At 37.3% G+C, this 13,815-nt stretch overlaps 1 protein-coding gene and 1 pseudogene across 1 annotated transcript in view; one reads left to right on the top strand and one right to left on the bottom strand.

Moving 5' to 3' along the window:
* The window catches only part of JMY (junction mediating and regulatory protein, p53 cofactor), a 181,019-nt gene that overhangs the window by 27,849 nt on the left and 139,355 nt on the right, over positions 1–13,815 (top strand). The gene's annotated exons all lie outside the window — the stretch shown is intronic.
* LOC143665656 (large ribosomal subunit protein eL39-like) lies at positions 9,400–9,555 on the bottom strand (annotated as a pseudogene).

Genomic DNA, 13,815 nt, shown 5'->3' with positions numbered 1-13,815 from the left:
TTTGTGGGGCCCTAACTGGAGTGACCCATGAATAGAGAAGTCTGAGGCTCTAGTTTTCTGTGATCACAATTATCCATTTTTATTGAATATTTGCTGTGGCCCAAACTCTGTGCTGAGACCTTTGCATATATTATTTCAATTAGAGGAAGTAGAGGTAGGAATAAAAGGTAGGATTCAAGTGAGTTTAAGTCCTGGCTCTTCACCTTACTAGCTTTGTGGATTGAGCAGTTACCTTCATTCCTTTCAGTGCTTTAGCTTTCACATTTGTAAAATGAGGAGAATAGTATTCTGTCTTATGGAGTAACTTATAAATAGGTACTATGTAAAACACTTAAAACAGTGCTTGGTTATCTCGTAAAGCTTGGTGAATTTTAACTCCTATTCTTAGAATGAAACTTCTTATCAACCTGAAAGGTAAAGACTTTACATTAGAGAAAATAGGTCAAATAGGTTACTTCTTAGGTAAGTTTGCCCAGGATCACATATTTAGTATAATAGAACCATGTTCACATCAAAGCTTGTCTGATTCTAGCCTGCCTTTATATCTATATATCTATATATCTATATATATATATCTGCAATATAAAATTTCTCATTTTAACCACTTTTAAATGTACAATTTACCAGTATTAATTACATTCACAGTGTTGTGTTACTCTTACTACTATCTATCACCAAAACTTATTACCCCAAACAAAAGTTCTGAGCATATTAAGAAGTAGATAACCTATTTCTCCTCACTCCTATCCCTGGTAACCTATCTACTTACTTTCTCTGTGAATTTGTGTAGTCTTGTTATTTCGTATCAGTAAGATTATACAATATTTTTCCTTTTGTATCTGGCTTATTTCACTCAACATGGTGTATCTTTGAGGTTTATCCATCTTTGTAGCATGTGTCAGAACTTCTTTCCTTTTATGGCCTAATAATGTAATATGTATAGACCACATTTTGTTTATCCGTTCATTCTTTGATGGACATTTGGGTAGCTTCACCTTTTGGCTTTTGTGAATAATGCTCCTGGGAACATCAGTGTGCAAATTACTTGTTGAGTCCCTGCTTTCAGTTCTTTGGGGTATATACCTAAAAGTGCGTTTAACCGCATGGTAATTCTGTTTTCAACTTTCTGAGGAACTGCCATACTGCCACAGCAGCTGCATCATTTTACATTCCTAGGAGCTGTGCGCAGGGATTCTGTTTTCCATATCCCCACCAACACTTATTTCTTGTTTTATTTCATTCTCGTGGATATGAGTAGTTTCTCATTGAGGTTTTGATTTGTAATATTTCTCTAATATCCGGCCTGACTTCTTAACTACTTGGCTATGGTTTTGCAGAATGCGAATAAGAGGTAGATTGATAAACTTGACCATTATCAGTTCTGAATATGTGTTCATTGTTGTAATACTGGACAAAAATAATAATATGCCTGACTGATGATGTGTGTTTTTGGAAGACCCTGATTATGTATATACACTGTAATCAATTGTGTTGTCTGTGATTAGAGAATATTGTAATGTCACAGGAGGTTTATTTGAATTTGGTCCTGCATACATAAAACTGTGTTTTTTTTTTGTAGCATATGCCTTTCTTATATAGAATCATTTATAAAGCATAATTGTTCTATAACCACTGAAAAAACAAATTATACCAACATTTAACTATTATTTAGTAAGTGGTGTATTAAAGTGATGAGTTGGCTTAGTTAGTGTAATCATTTTCCTTAAAAGTTTTCACGATAGGCTTCTGGGTCAAGATGGCGGCTTAACAACGTGTGCGTTTTAGTTCGTCCTCCAGAACAACTACTAAATAACCAGAAACAGTACAGAACAGCTCCTGGGGCCACATCAGTGACCAGACGCACAGCGTACCCCAGTCTGGACCAGCTGGACCGGCTGCGAGCACCCCGAAGAACCGTGAGTTCCCAAAGCTGCGGCAGCCAGCGCCCCTCCCCCACAGGCCGCTTCCCAGAGGGGAAAGGAAAGGACTTTACCAGCAGCAGGGACTGGGCACAATCAAACGCCAATTGTGGAACTAATTAACAAACTCTGACTACTAAAAATAGGCCCCCAGCTTAGGTGAACCTGATCAAAGCGGAGGTTGCTCATTTTTGCCCCGGCGCCAAGGGGGCAGGACTGACAGGAAAAGGGGGGAAAAAAAAAGGAGGAAACAGAGGTTTTTGTGGCTGTGTATCTACAAAGGCTTGACTGCCTCTGGATACAGCAGCAGGCCTTTTCAGGCTGCAGCTGCCCCAGGCATAGGCAGAAGTGAGCTCTTTTGGGAGCTTGTCTGGAGCCTGTGCCTTCCCCAGGGGAGGGGTGAAGCCCAACTCAGGTGGAATCCCTCCATCAAGGAATTCAGACACCAGGGCTTGGTAATTTGAAGCCATTAAAACCAGCCCACAAGCTCTCCTCTGTCTCCACCACACCCCCAGCAGGGAGAATCTACCAAAATTAAAGGTACCGCATCATCTTATGCTGGTGGGACCTGCAGTCAGACAAGCGCCACACACAGGGCAGGATAAGAAAAACAGAGTCCAGAGACTTCACAGGAAAGTCTTTCAACCTGCTGGGTCTCACCCTCAGGGAAAACCGACGCAGGTGACTCTTTCCTCCTGATAGGAGGCCAGTTTGGTCTGGGAAAATCTGGCTGGGGTCTATAATATCTAAGTAGACCCTCCTAAGTGTGTCTGGGGGGGAAGGCACCACACAAGCAGGGCAAGAAACAAGAAAACAAGAACTGAAAAAATTCTCCTCTGTTAAATAAAACTTAAGCTAAAGGTCCAGATAAAGCTGAACGGAATGTCAAAGAACAGATAGATAACAAATTCATCCAGCAAGAAAACCCTAGATAAAAGAAGTGAAAGCAATCTCCAGAATAAACTAATTAAGGTAATTAAATGCCTAGACACCAGCAAAAAATAACAAATCACACTAGGAAAATTGAAGATATGGCCCAGTCAAAGGAACAAACCAACAATTCAAATGACATACAGGAGCTGAAACAACTAATTCATCAGAATGTACGAACAGACATGGAAAACCTCATCAAAAACCAAATCAATGAATTGAGGGAGGATATAAAGAAGGCAAGGAAAGAACGAAAAGAAGAAACTGAAAGTCTGAAAAAACAAATCACAGAACTTATGGGAATGAAAGACACAGTAGAAGAGATGAAAAAAACAATGGAAACCTACAATGGTAGATTTCGAGAGACAGAACATAGGATTTCAAAACTGGAGGACGGAACATCTGAAATCCAACAAGAAACAGAAATTATAGGGGAAAAAAAAGGAAAAATATGAGCAGGGACTCAGGGAATTGAAAGACAATATGAAGCGCACAAATATACGTGTTGTGGGTGTCCCAGAAGGAGAAGAGAAGGGAAAAGAAGGAGAAAAACTAATGGAGGAAATTATCACTGAAAATTTCCCAACTCTTATGAAAGACTTAAAATTACAGATCCAAGAAGTGCAGCATACCCCAAAGAGAATAGATCCAAATAGACATACTCCAAGATATTTAATAATCAGAATGTCAGAGGTCAAAGAGAAAGAGAGGATCTTGAAAGCAGCAAAAGAAAAGCAATCCATCACATAAAAGGGAAGCCCAATAAGACTATGTGCAGATCTCTCAGTAGAAACCATGGAGGCAAGAAGACAGTGGGATAATATATTTAAATTATTAAAAGAGAAAAACTGCCAACCAAGAATTCTATATCCAGCAAAACTGTCCTTCAAAAAAGAGGGAGAAATTAAAACATTTTCAGACAAAAAATCACTGAGAGAATTTGTGACCAAGAGACCAGCTCTGCAAGAAATACTAAAGGGAACACTAGAGACAGATACGAAGACAGAAGAGAGAGGTGTGGAGAAGAGTGTAGAAAGGAAGACTATGAGTAAAGGTAAAAAGAAGGAAAAGTAGATATGACATATAAAATCCAGAAGGCAAAATAGTAGAAGAAAGTACTGCCCATGCAGTAATAACACTGAATATTAATGGATTAAACTCTCCAATCAAAAGACATAGTCTGGCAGAATGGATTAAAAAACAGGACCCATCTATATGCTGTCTCTACTCAAAGGACACGAGGCCAAGGTCACAAATGGACATTTACACACCAATGTTTATTGCAGCATTATTAACAATTACCAAGAGATGGAAACAGCCAAAATGTCCATCAACAGAAAGTTGACTAAACAAATTGTGACATTTACATAAGATGGAATATTATGCAGCTGTAAGACAGAATAAAGTTATGAAGTATGTAACAACATGAATGGACCTTAAGGACATTATGCTGAGTGTGATTAGCCAGAAACAAAAGGACAAATACTGTATGGTCTCACTGATATGAACTGACATTAGTGAATAAACTTGGAATATTTCCTTGGTAACAGTGACCATCAGGAGATAGAAATAGGGTGAGATATTGGGTAATTGAAGCTGAAGGGATACAGATTGTGCAACAGGACTGAATATAAAAGCTCAGAAATGGACAGCACAATACTACCTAACTATAATGTAATTATGTTAAAACACTGAATGAAGCTGCATGTGAGAATGATAGAGGGAGAAGGGCTGGGGACATAAATGAAATCAGAAAGAAAGATAGATGGTAAAGATCAAGATGGTATAATCTAGGAATGCCTAGAGTGTATAATAATAGTGAAATGTACAATGTACAAATTTAAAAAATATTTTTGCATGAGGAAGAACAAAGGAATGTCATTATTGCAGAGTGCTGAAAATAGATGATAATACTTTAAAATGTCACCTTATGTGTGAGACTAAAGCAAAATATGTTTATTTGTTACAAAATTTATATTTTGACTAGAGCATTTCCTAATATAACTCATGTAGATAGTTTGATTGAATGTCATAAGTACTTGGAATCTCAGATAGGACATGAGATTTTGTTGGTTTGTCCAGTGTGATGCTCCGATGATCCCAGAGTGATTTGATCAGTGACTGGAAAAGTATTTGCAAGCCCCCTTCGGGAAATGGTGAGAGTGGGGAGAAATTCAACTTCCCCAAGTTGAGTTCTTGATATTCTCACAAGCAGTGTGGACAACCAAAGCTATAGGCTGAGCCCCCAGTCTTGGGGTTTGTTCACATGAAAGTTAACCCCACAAAAGATAGGTTAAGTCTACTTAAATTTAGGCCCAAGAGTCACCCTTAAGAGAGCCTCTTTTGTTGCTCAGATGTGGCCTCTCTCTCCAGCCAACACAATAAGCAGTCTCACCACCCTACCCCTGTCTACGTGGGACATGACTCCCAGGGGTGTGGACCTTCCTGGCAACGTGGGACAGAGATCCTGGAATGAGCTGAGACTCAGCATCAAGGGACTGAGAAAAACCCTAGAATGAGCTGAGAATTAACATCAAGGGATTGAGAGAACCTTCTCGACCAAAGGGGGAAGAGTGAAATGAGACTAAGTGTCAATGGCTGAGAGATTCCAAACAGAGTTGAGAGGTTATCCTGGATGTTATGCTTACGCATTAAGTAGATATCACCTTGTTCAAGATGTAGCGGAGAGGCTGGAGGGAATTGCCTGAAAATGTAGTGCTGTGTTCCAGTAGCCATGTTTCTTGATGATGATTGAACAATGATATAGCTTTCACAGTGAGACTCTGTGAATGTGAAAACCTTATGTCTGATGCTTCTTTTAGCTACTATATCAACAGAAGAGTAGAACATATGGAATAAAAATAAATAATAGGGGAAACAAATGTTAAAATAAATTCAGTTTGAAATGCTAGTGGTAAATGAAAGTGAGGGGTAAGGGGTATGGTATGTATAATCTTTTTTTTCTCTGTTATCATTTTATTTCTTTTTCTGTTGTTTTTTTATTTCTTCTTCTAAATTGATGCAAATGTTCTAAGAAATGATGAATATACAACTATGCGATGATATTAAGAATTACTGATTGTATATGTAGAATGGAATGATATCTTAATGTTTTGTTTGTTAATTTTTTTAATTAATAAAAAATTTATAAAAAAGCTTTCACGATATACCTTATTTTAAAGAAAATTTTTTCCCCAATAATACTTCCTAATACTTTTTTTTCTATAGATCTAAGAAATTTGGTATATTCTAAGATGAAACCTCAAATACCTCACTCTGTTCACCTTCACTTTAATTAGTCCATAACTTTGAATAATTAATTTTGTAATCCCTTTCTTCTCATAACTATACTAAATAATTATCTTAATGGTTAAATTTTTCTGGCTAGAACAAAAGGGGAAGAAGGAGGGTAGCTAAGCACATTAACTTCTCACATTGTTTTTACTTTTGTTTTTGGTATGCTGTATGGCAGGGTCACATTTCATTATTTTTCCATAAGAGTATCTGGTTATTGTAGCACCATTTGTTGAATTTTTGTGTGTTGGTTTTTGGTTTGTTTTGCTTGTTTGTTTTTTGGGGGTAGTGCATGGGCTGGGAATAGAACCCGGGTCGCCTGCATGGCAGGCAAGAATTCTACCACTGAACTACCCTTGTAGCCCTTGTGTATTGTTTTCAGCTTGGAAATTTTGCCTCTTTTTTTTTTCTTTTATAGTTAGATGGTGTGAATTCTGATATTCTGATAGATGAAAGTGAAAAGTAGTCGTCTAAGGAATGAAGGGGGCAGAATTGACTTTAGAGTAGCAATATTTAAACTTGAAATTTGTGGGAATGAATAACATTCATCAATTTAGTAAAAGAAAATTATATGCTAACTCAAGTGAAGCCTGTCTAGAGACTTGTTTTTTTTTTAATTTTAAATTTAAAAAAATGTGACAACAAAGAAATACAAACATTCTTAATATATAATTCTGTTCTACATACATAATCAATAATTCACAATATCATCACATAGTTGCATATTCATCATCATGATCATTTCTTAGAACATTTGTATCAATTCAGAAAAAGAAAAGATAACATAAAAAGAAATAAAATGAAAACAGAAAAAAAATTATACATACCATACCCCTTACCCCTCCCTTTCATTGATCACTAGCATTTCAAACTAAATTTATTTTAACATTTGTTCCCTTTATTATTTAATTTTATTCCATATGTTCTACTCATCTGTTGACAAGATAAATAAAAGGAGCATCAGACACAAGGTTTTCACAATCACACAGTCACACTGCGAAAGCTATATCATTATACAATCATCTTCAAGAAACTTGGCTACTGGAACACAGCTCTACATTTTCAGGCAGTTCCCTCCAGCCTCTCCATTACATCTTGAATAACAAGGTGATGTCTACTTAATGCATAAGAATAACCTCCAGGATAGCCTCTCCTTACTCTGTTTGGAATCTCTCAGCCATTGACACTTTGTCTCCTTTTACTCTTCCCCCTTTTGGTGGAGAAAGTTTTCTCAATCCCTTGATGCTGAGTCTCAGCTCATTCTAGGATTTCTGTCCCACATTGCCAGGAAGGTCCACACTCCTGTGAGTCATGTCCCACGTAGACAGGGAGAGGGTGGTGAGTTTGCTTGTTGTGTTGGCTGGAGAGAGAGGCCACATCTGAGCAACAAAAGAGACTCTCTTGGGGGTGACTCTTAGATCTAGTTTTAAGTAGGCTTGACCTATCCTTTGTGGGGTTAAGTTTCCTATGAACAAACCCCAAGACTAGGCGCTCAGCCTATAGCTTTGATTGTCCACACTGCTTGTGAGAATATCAAGAATTCAACTAGGGGGGAGTTGAATTTTCCCCTGTTCTCACCATTCCCCAAAGGGGACTTTGCAAATACTTTTCCACTCACTGATCAAATCACTCTGGGATTCATCGGGGTATCACTTTGAACAGACCAACAAAATCTCATCTCCTGCTCAAGGTTCCATATACTTATATTGTTCAACCAACTATCTACATAACTTATATTAGGACATGCACTAGTCAAAATATAAATTTTGTACCAAATAAACATTTTTTGCTTTAGTCTCACACATAAGTTGAAATTTTAAAATACTAATTACCATCAATTTTCAGCACCCTACAGTAATGCTATTCCTCTGTTCTTCCTCATGCAAAAACATTTTTTAAATTTGTACATTTAGTCACTATCGTTATACACTCCAGGCATTCCTAGATTATACCATCTCAATTTTTATTGTCTGTTTTTCTTTGTGATTTCATTTATGCCTCCAGCCCTCCTCCCTTTATCATTCTTACATTCAGCTTCATTCAGTGTTCAACATAATTGTATTACAGTTAGATAGTATTGTGCTGTCCATTTCTTAGAGACTTGCTTTTGAAAAATGTTATGAAGTCCATGATTCCTGGAAAGGTCTTGATGGTTGGCTCTTGAGCAGGTTTTACCCTGTACATTGAGTCCTTTGAGAACTAAAACTTTAATTCAGGCTTATTTATTTATCTTGGTGGAAAGTACCTTAAATGAGGTGAGTTGAATAACAGATATTTCTTATTTGAAGTATTCAGCATATTTGTAAATTTAGAAGTCGAAAACTGGAAAGAAATTCTAAACTTGAATTTATGACTTTATTCTCTTTCCATTTTTCCTCCTTCATTTTACTTTTTCCAGTGACTCCTTTTTCCATGAAATATTTCATCATATATTTAGTCTCCCTAGACTGAAAACCCTGGTATATTTCCCGTAAGAGAAACAAAAAAATAGGTTGACCATTAGTAGAGACCGTATGAATCAGGTTAAGTGCTTGAGGTAGGCTGCTGGGGTTCATAACCTCACGTTTGCCTCCCATTAGCTACCTAACTTTGGGCAATTTACTGAGCCTCTGCCTCAAGTTCATCATCTGTAAAATGACACAATAATTATATGTACATTATACAATTGTTAGTAAGACTAAAAGAGAATGCGTATAAAGTGCCTAGCACAGTGCCTGGTACCTAGTTAGCCTCAATCAGCTCTGCTGTCATCATCATAATTCTTGTTCAAAGTCTTCCTGAAAAAGCTCTTAATGTCTTATTGTTTGGTTCCTCCCAGACCCAAACCTGCTTCTACTACAGACCAGGTTGGTTTTAATATAAGTTAATGTCATACAAATAAAATATTTCCGAACGAAAACAATTTCAAAACAGCAAGGAAAAGGTGACAGGTTGGCCTTAAGCCTTTTGTGTCCTCAACAGAAGCTCCTACTTCATGGTTCTTAAGTTTCTTGTTGCTGCTTCGTGTGCACTTCATTATTTTGGTCGACTTTACAGGGCGCAAGGTGTTTCTTTTATTACATTGGTTACTGTGATTACAGTATTTTTTTCAAACAAAAGGTCTCACACATTTATTACTGAACCAACTTGTTTATGAGAAGCATAAAAACAAGGAAAAACTTCTCAGAAAGGGTGACATTCTCAGTTTGAATGTGCTAGTGAACTTGGAACAGCATCAGTACCATCAGTGCGCCATCACATATGATTCCATGATTCCTTACAGAGCCAGCTTGGTTCTTCTTCAGTGTCTCCTCTTAGAGTTGTACCTGATTTTATTGCCAGTTTTTATTCAAATCCATTGAGGAATGGGACGATTCTGTTTTTGTTTCTTGGCCAGAAATCACTTGATTCTAAAAGTCTTATGAGAAGTCATGGCAAAGCTAACAGTCAAATGTGCACACAATGATGGCAGATGGGGAGAAAGAGAGGGCGAGTACAGCGTTTTTGAAAGTCAGTTTTCCTGATTGCTCTGTTCCGTTTTCATTTTCATATTCTTCCTACATGTTTGTAAGTGCACCAGACAACCCTGATCACAGTTGAGGTACAGATATTCTAATTGAAATATCTATGAAAGAAAATGGTAAGCATTAAACTATGGAAACCCTTAAAAATGCCTATAGGTCTTCTTCTTCAATCCTCTATTCAATAGTTCTTGTGCCAGGCACAAGATGTACTGATGAAAACAAACAGCCCCTTTCCTAAAGCTTCACTACAAATTCCACTCATTCGTTCTTTCTAATTAAACCTTTTTTTTTCTTTAAAGTACTGACATTTCTGATCAGTATTTTAATATTCACAGTTGTGAAATGTATTCTAGTATTTTTCATTACATTTGAATAAATTTACCTCTGTTTTGGGAGATCAGTCTTGTGAATTGTACATTTAGATGCCCAACAACCCTTTAAAATATTGTCTTTGTAGGAAACAACTAATTTAAATGTACATTTAGGGTTCAATATGCTTAGTAATTGAGAATTACCTGTAGTTGACTTTTCATTTGTGCAATTTAGAATTGAAGACAACAGTCCCTACCTTTCTCATATTTATTTCTTTAGAAAATTTTTCAAAAACTCCAAAGTTTTATTTCTTATGAAAAATAGTTACATATTTGCATATGCTAATTTTAAAGTAAATTTATTTGAGAATTTCATTCATGTTTAGTTGGGAAGGAGTAGAAAATTAGTGTGGTTTAAAACAATTGGTATATCTTAGGTTATTTGTTCTTGGTTTTTTATTATATTGGTACAACATTGTGCGTAAGTGTTCTTATTACAGGGACGTCATGCACTTTGGGATATAATGTTATTAGGTGGTTAACGTAGATTTTGTTTCATCCTACCCTAGTTCTCTGTATAAATATAGGTAAGCTCACTGAACCAAAGTCTCATAGTGTTCATTTTTTGAAGCATGAAGCCATTATAGAAGAGTAAGTGCCAGGCTTAAAAACCTTTATACACCAGTATTTATCAAGGAATAGCACTGTGTTTGCACATATTTTTTCTGGAGATAATCTTAAAACTCTTTACTGTCTTAATGACTTGAAAAGTACTGCAGGGCTGGACATGCTAAAATACTTTTAGGGCCAAGTAGCCATCTTGGAAAGTACAGTGGAATGATTGGCAGAGGGAGGAAAATACATGAGCTCAATGATTTCAGAGGCATATTTTGTGAGTTTCAGTAAGTTGCTATAATTTTTTTCCCCCAACAAGTTTTCTATATATAATGTATATACAGGTTTGTTTTTAGTGTGTGATACTTGTGAATATTTGTGTGTGTGTATGTGCCTAGGATCTTAAGATACTTAGTAACTGAAATTTCACTCTCCTGCTCTGTGGTCAACCCCCACCCCAGAGCTCTAGTCCTGCATTTCTAATTTTCTCTTGCACCTGGATATCCTACCTTTCTTCTTTTCAGTCCATCTACCCAGAGCACATCCTTCACCCACCATCCTGATTCAGTCTGTGGCTCTGTCTGGAGCAGGAACCTTTAATCTGAGTCTCTACTGTATCCCTCTCCCAGCTGTTTGGTTCTTCAAAGTACAGCATTTATTGATTCTAAGAGGCCATTGATTATGATGAGCAATTTTATAACAGCTTATTTCAATGTGAAGAAAAAGAAGCAGTGTGTTTTATATATATACACACATGCATTATTTGTAAGATACGTACAGTTTAGAGTTGAAGAACTATGGAATCTTTCACATGTTAGTCCCTGCCTTTCCCATGTTGTTCCTGTGCCTGCCTTACAACTGTTCCCTCGTTACTGTATCCTTGGTGTGATTTTAGTTCTCCTCCAGTGTCTTCCCTTGCAGCGTAGTCTTTCTGTATATGCCTTGCTCCCAAACTATTTTACAGCACTGCTTTGTATACCTTCGTACCCATCTTCCCCACCTTAACACACCCACGGAAACTTCCATTGCTAATTGTTGTTTAATAGAGTCAAAATTCCTGGTATTCAGAGTCATCCACATCTTGGTTCACCCGCTGTTTTTACTTCCCTCTGTTCTCTACATGAACCTTTCATTATAACCAAGCTCTTTTGCTCTTTATTCAGTGAACTCAACATACCCAACGCAGCTCCTGATCATGCTTGATTGTGTAGGACACCACCTATCTTTGCCTTCCCGTTTTTGCTTGCTTAAGTTTTATCCTCATTCTGGGGCCACATCAAGCACCCCAGTAGAAGGTCACTCTGACCTCTGTCAGCTTCAGAGATCCGAGAGGTCTTTGAGTTATATCATCCACAACTGTTGCCCTTTGTTTTTCTGTTCATGGGCCCCTCCTGTCCTTTAAAATTCACTAAAAGTCCCTAAGAGACTGTGTTCTAGTTTGCTAGCTGCCAGAATGCAATATACCAGAAACAGAATGGCTTTTAAAAAGGGGAATTTAATCAGATGCTAATTTACAGTTCCAAGGCCAAGAAAATGTCCCAATTAAAACAAGTCTATAGAAATGTCCAATCAAAGGCATCCAGGGAAAGATACCTTGGTTCGAGAAGGCTGATGAAGTTCAGGGTTTCTCTCTCAAGTGGAAGGGCACATGACAAACACAGTCAGAGTTTCTCTCTCATCTGGAAGGGCACAGGGTGAGCACTGCATCATCTGCTAGGTTCTTCTCCTGGCTTCCTGTTTCATGAAGCTCCCCTGGAGGCATTTTCCTTCTTCATCTCCAGAGGTCGCTGGTGGTGGACTCTGCTTCATGTGGCTATGTCACTCTGCTCTGCTCTCTCTGAATCTCTTTCATTCTCCAAAATGTTTCCTCTTTTATAGGACCAGAAACTTATCAAGACCCACCCAAATGGGTGGAGACGTGTTGTCACCTAATCCAGTTTAGCAACCACTCTTGACTAAATCACATCTCCAGGGAGATGATCTGATTACAGTTTCAGATATAAAGTATTGAATAGGGATTATTCTGCCTTTATGAAATGGAATTTAGATTAAAACATGTCTTTTCTAGGGGACATACATCCTTTCAAACCAGCACAGAGACAAAGATTGATTTTATTATTATTGTTTTCCAATGCTTCAAATCCCCCAGTGCCCTGTAACATAGCAAGTACTTTGGCACTTTTTTTTTTGGACAAGACAATTTTTTTTTTTTTTACACTTTATTTTGTCTCATTTTTCTCTTCCCCCTTTTGTTTGAGAAGGTTTTCTCAATCCCTTGATGCTGAGTCCCAGCTCATTCTAGGATTTCTGTCCCATGTTGCCAGGAAGGTTTACATCCCAGAGAGTCATGTCCCACATAGAGAGGGGAAGGGCAATGAGTTTGCTTGTTGTGTTGGCTGAGTGAGAGAGGGCACATCTGAGCAACGAAAGAGGTTCTTTGGGGTGACTCTTAGGCCCATTTTAAGTAGGCTTAGCCTATCCTTTGCAGGGATAAGTTTCATATGAACAAACCCCAAGATTGAGGGGTTGGCCTGTTGCTTTAGTTGTCCCCACTGCTTGTGAGAATATCTGGAATTTTTTTTTTTTTAGAGAAGTTGTAGGTTTACAGAAAAATCATGCAGAAAGTACAGTTTGCATATACCCTTCCCTCAAACACAGTTTTCCTAGTAACACTTTGCATTAGAGTAGTAACTTTGTTATAATTGATTATAAAATATTATAATCTTCTATTAACTATGGTCCATGGTGTACATTAGGGTTCACTGTTTGTGTTGTACAGTCCTGTGATTGTTTTTTTAAGTTTTATCCTAGTAACATATATACAACCTAAGGCTACCACCTTTAACCATTCAAGTATGTAATTCAGTAGTATTAATTACATTCACAATGTTGTTTTACCGTCACCATCAATTACCAAAGCATTTTCATCTCCCCTGACAGAAACCTTGTACTGATTAATCCCTATTCCTTGCCCCTCTCCAGCCACTGTAACCTATATTTTAGATTCTGACTCTATAAAGTTGCTTGTATGTTTCGTATCAGTGAGCTCATGCAATATTTATCTATTTTGTGCCTAATTTATTTCATTCAACACAATGTCTTCAATGTTTATCTGTGTTGTTGCATGTATCAGAACTTTGTTCTTTTTTCTTTGCCCCAGTACGTATCTTTCTGTTTATTTTCTAAATTTTTTAAATTGTAAAATATAACATATATATAAAGCAAAGAAAGAAAAAAGCATTA

Source organism: Tamandua tetradactyla, chromosome 21 (assembly GCF_023851605.1).
Source record: "Tamandua tetradactyla isolate mTamTet1 chromosome 21, mTamTet1.pri, whole genome shotgun sequence".
Taxonomy (NCBI): domain Eukaryota; kingdom Metazoa; phylum Chordata; class Mammalia; order Pilosa; family Myrmecophagidae; genus Tamandua; species Tamandua tetradactyla.
This window is presented reverse-complemented; position numbering and strand designations above follow the sequence as displayed.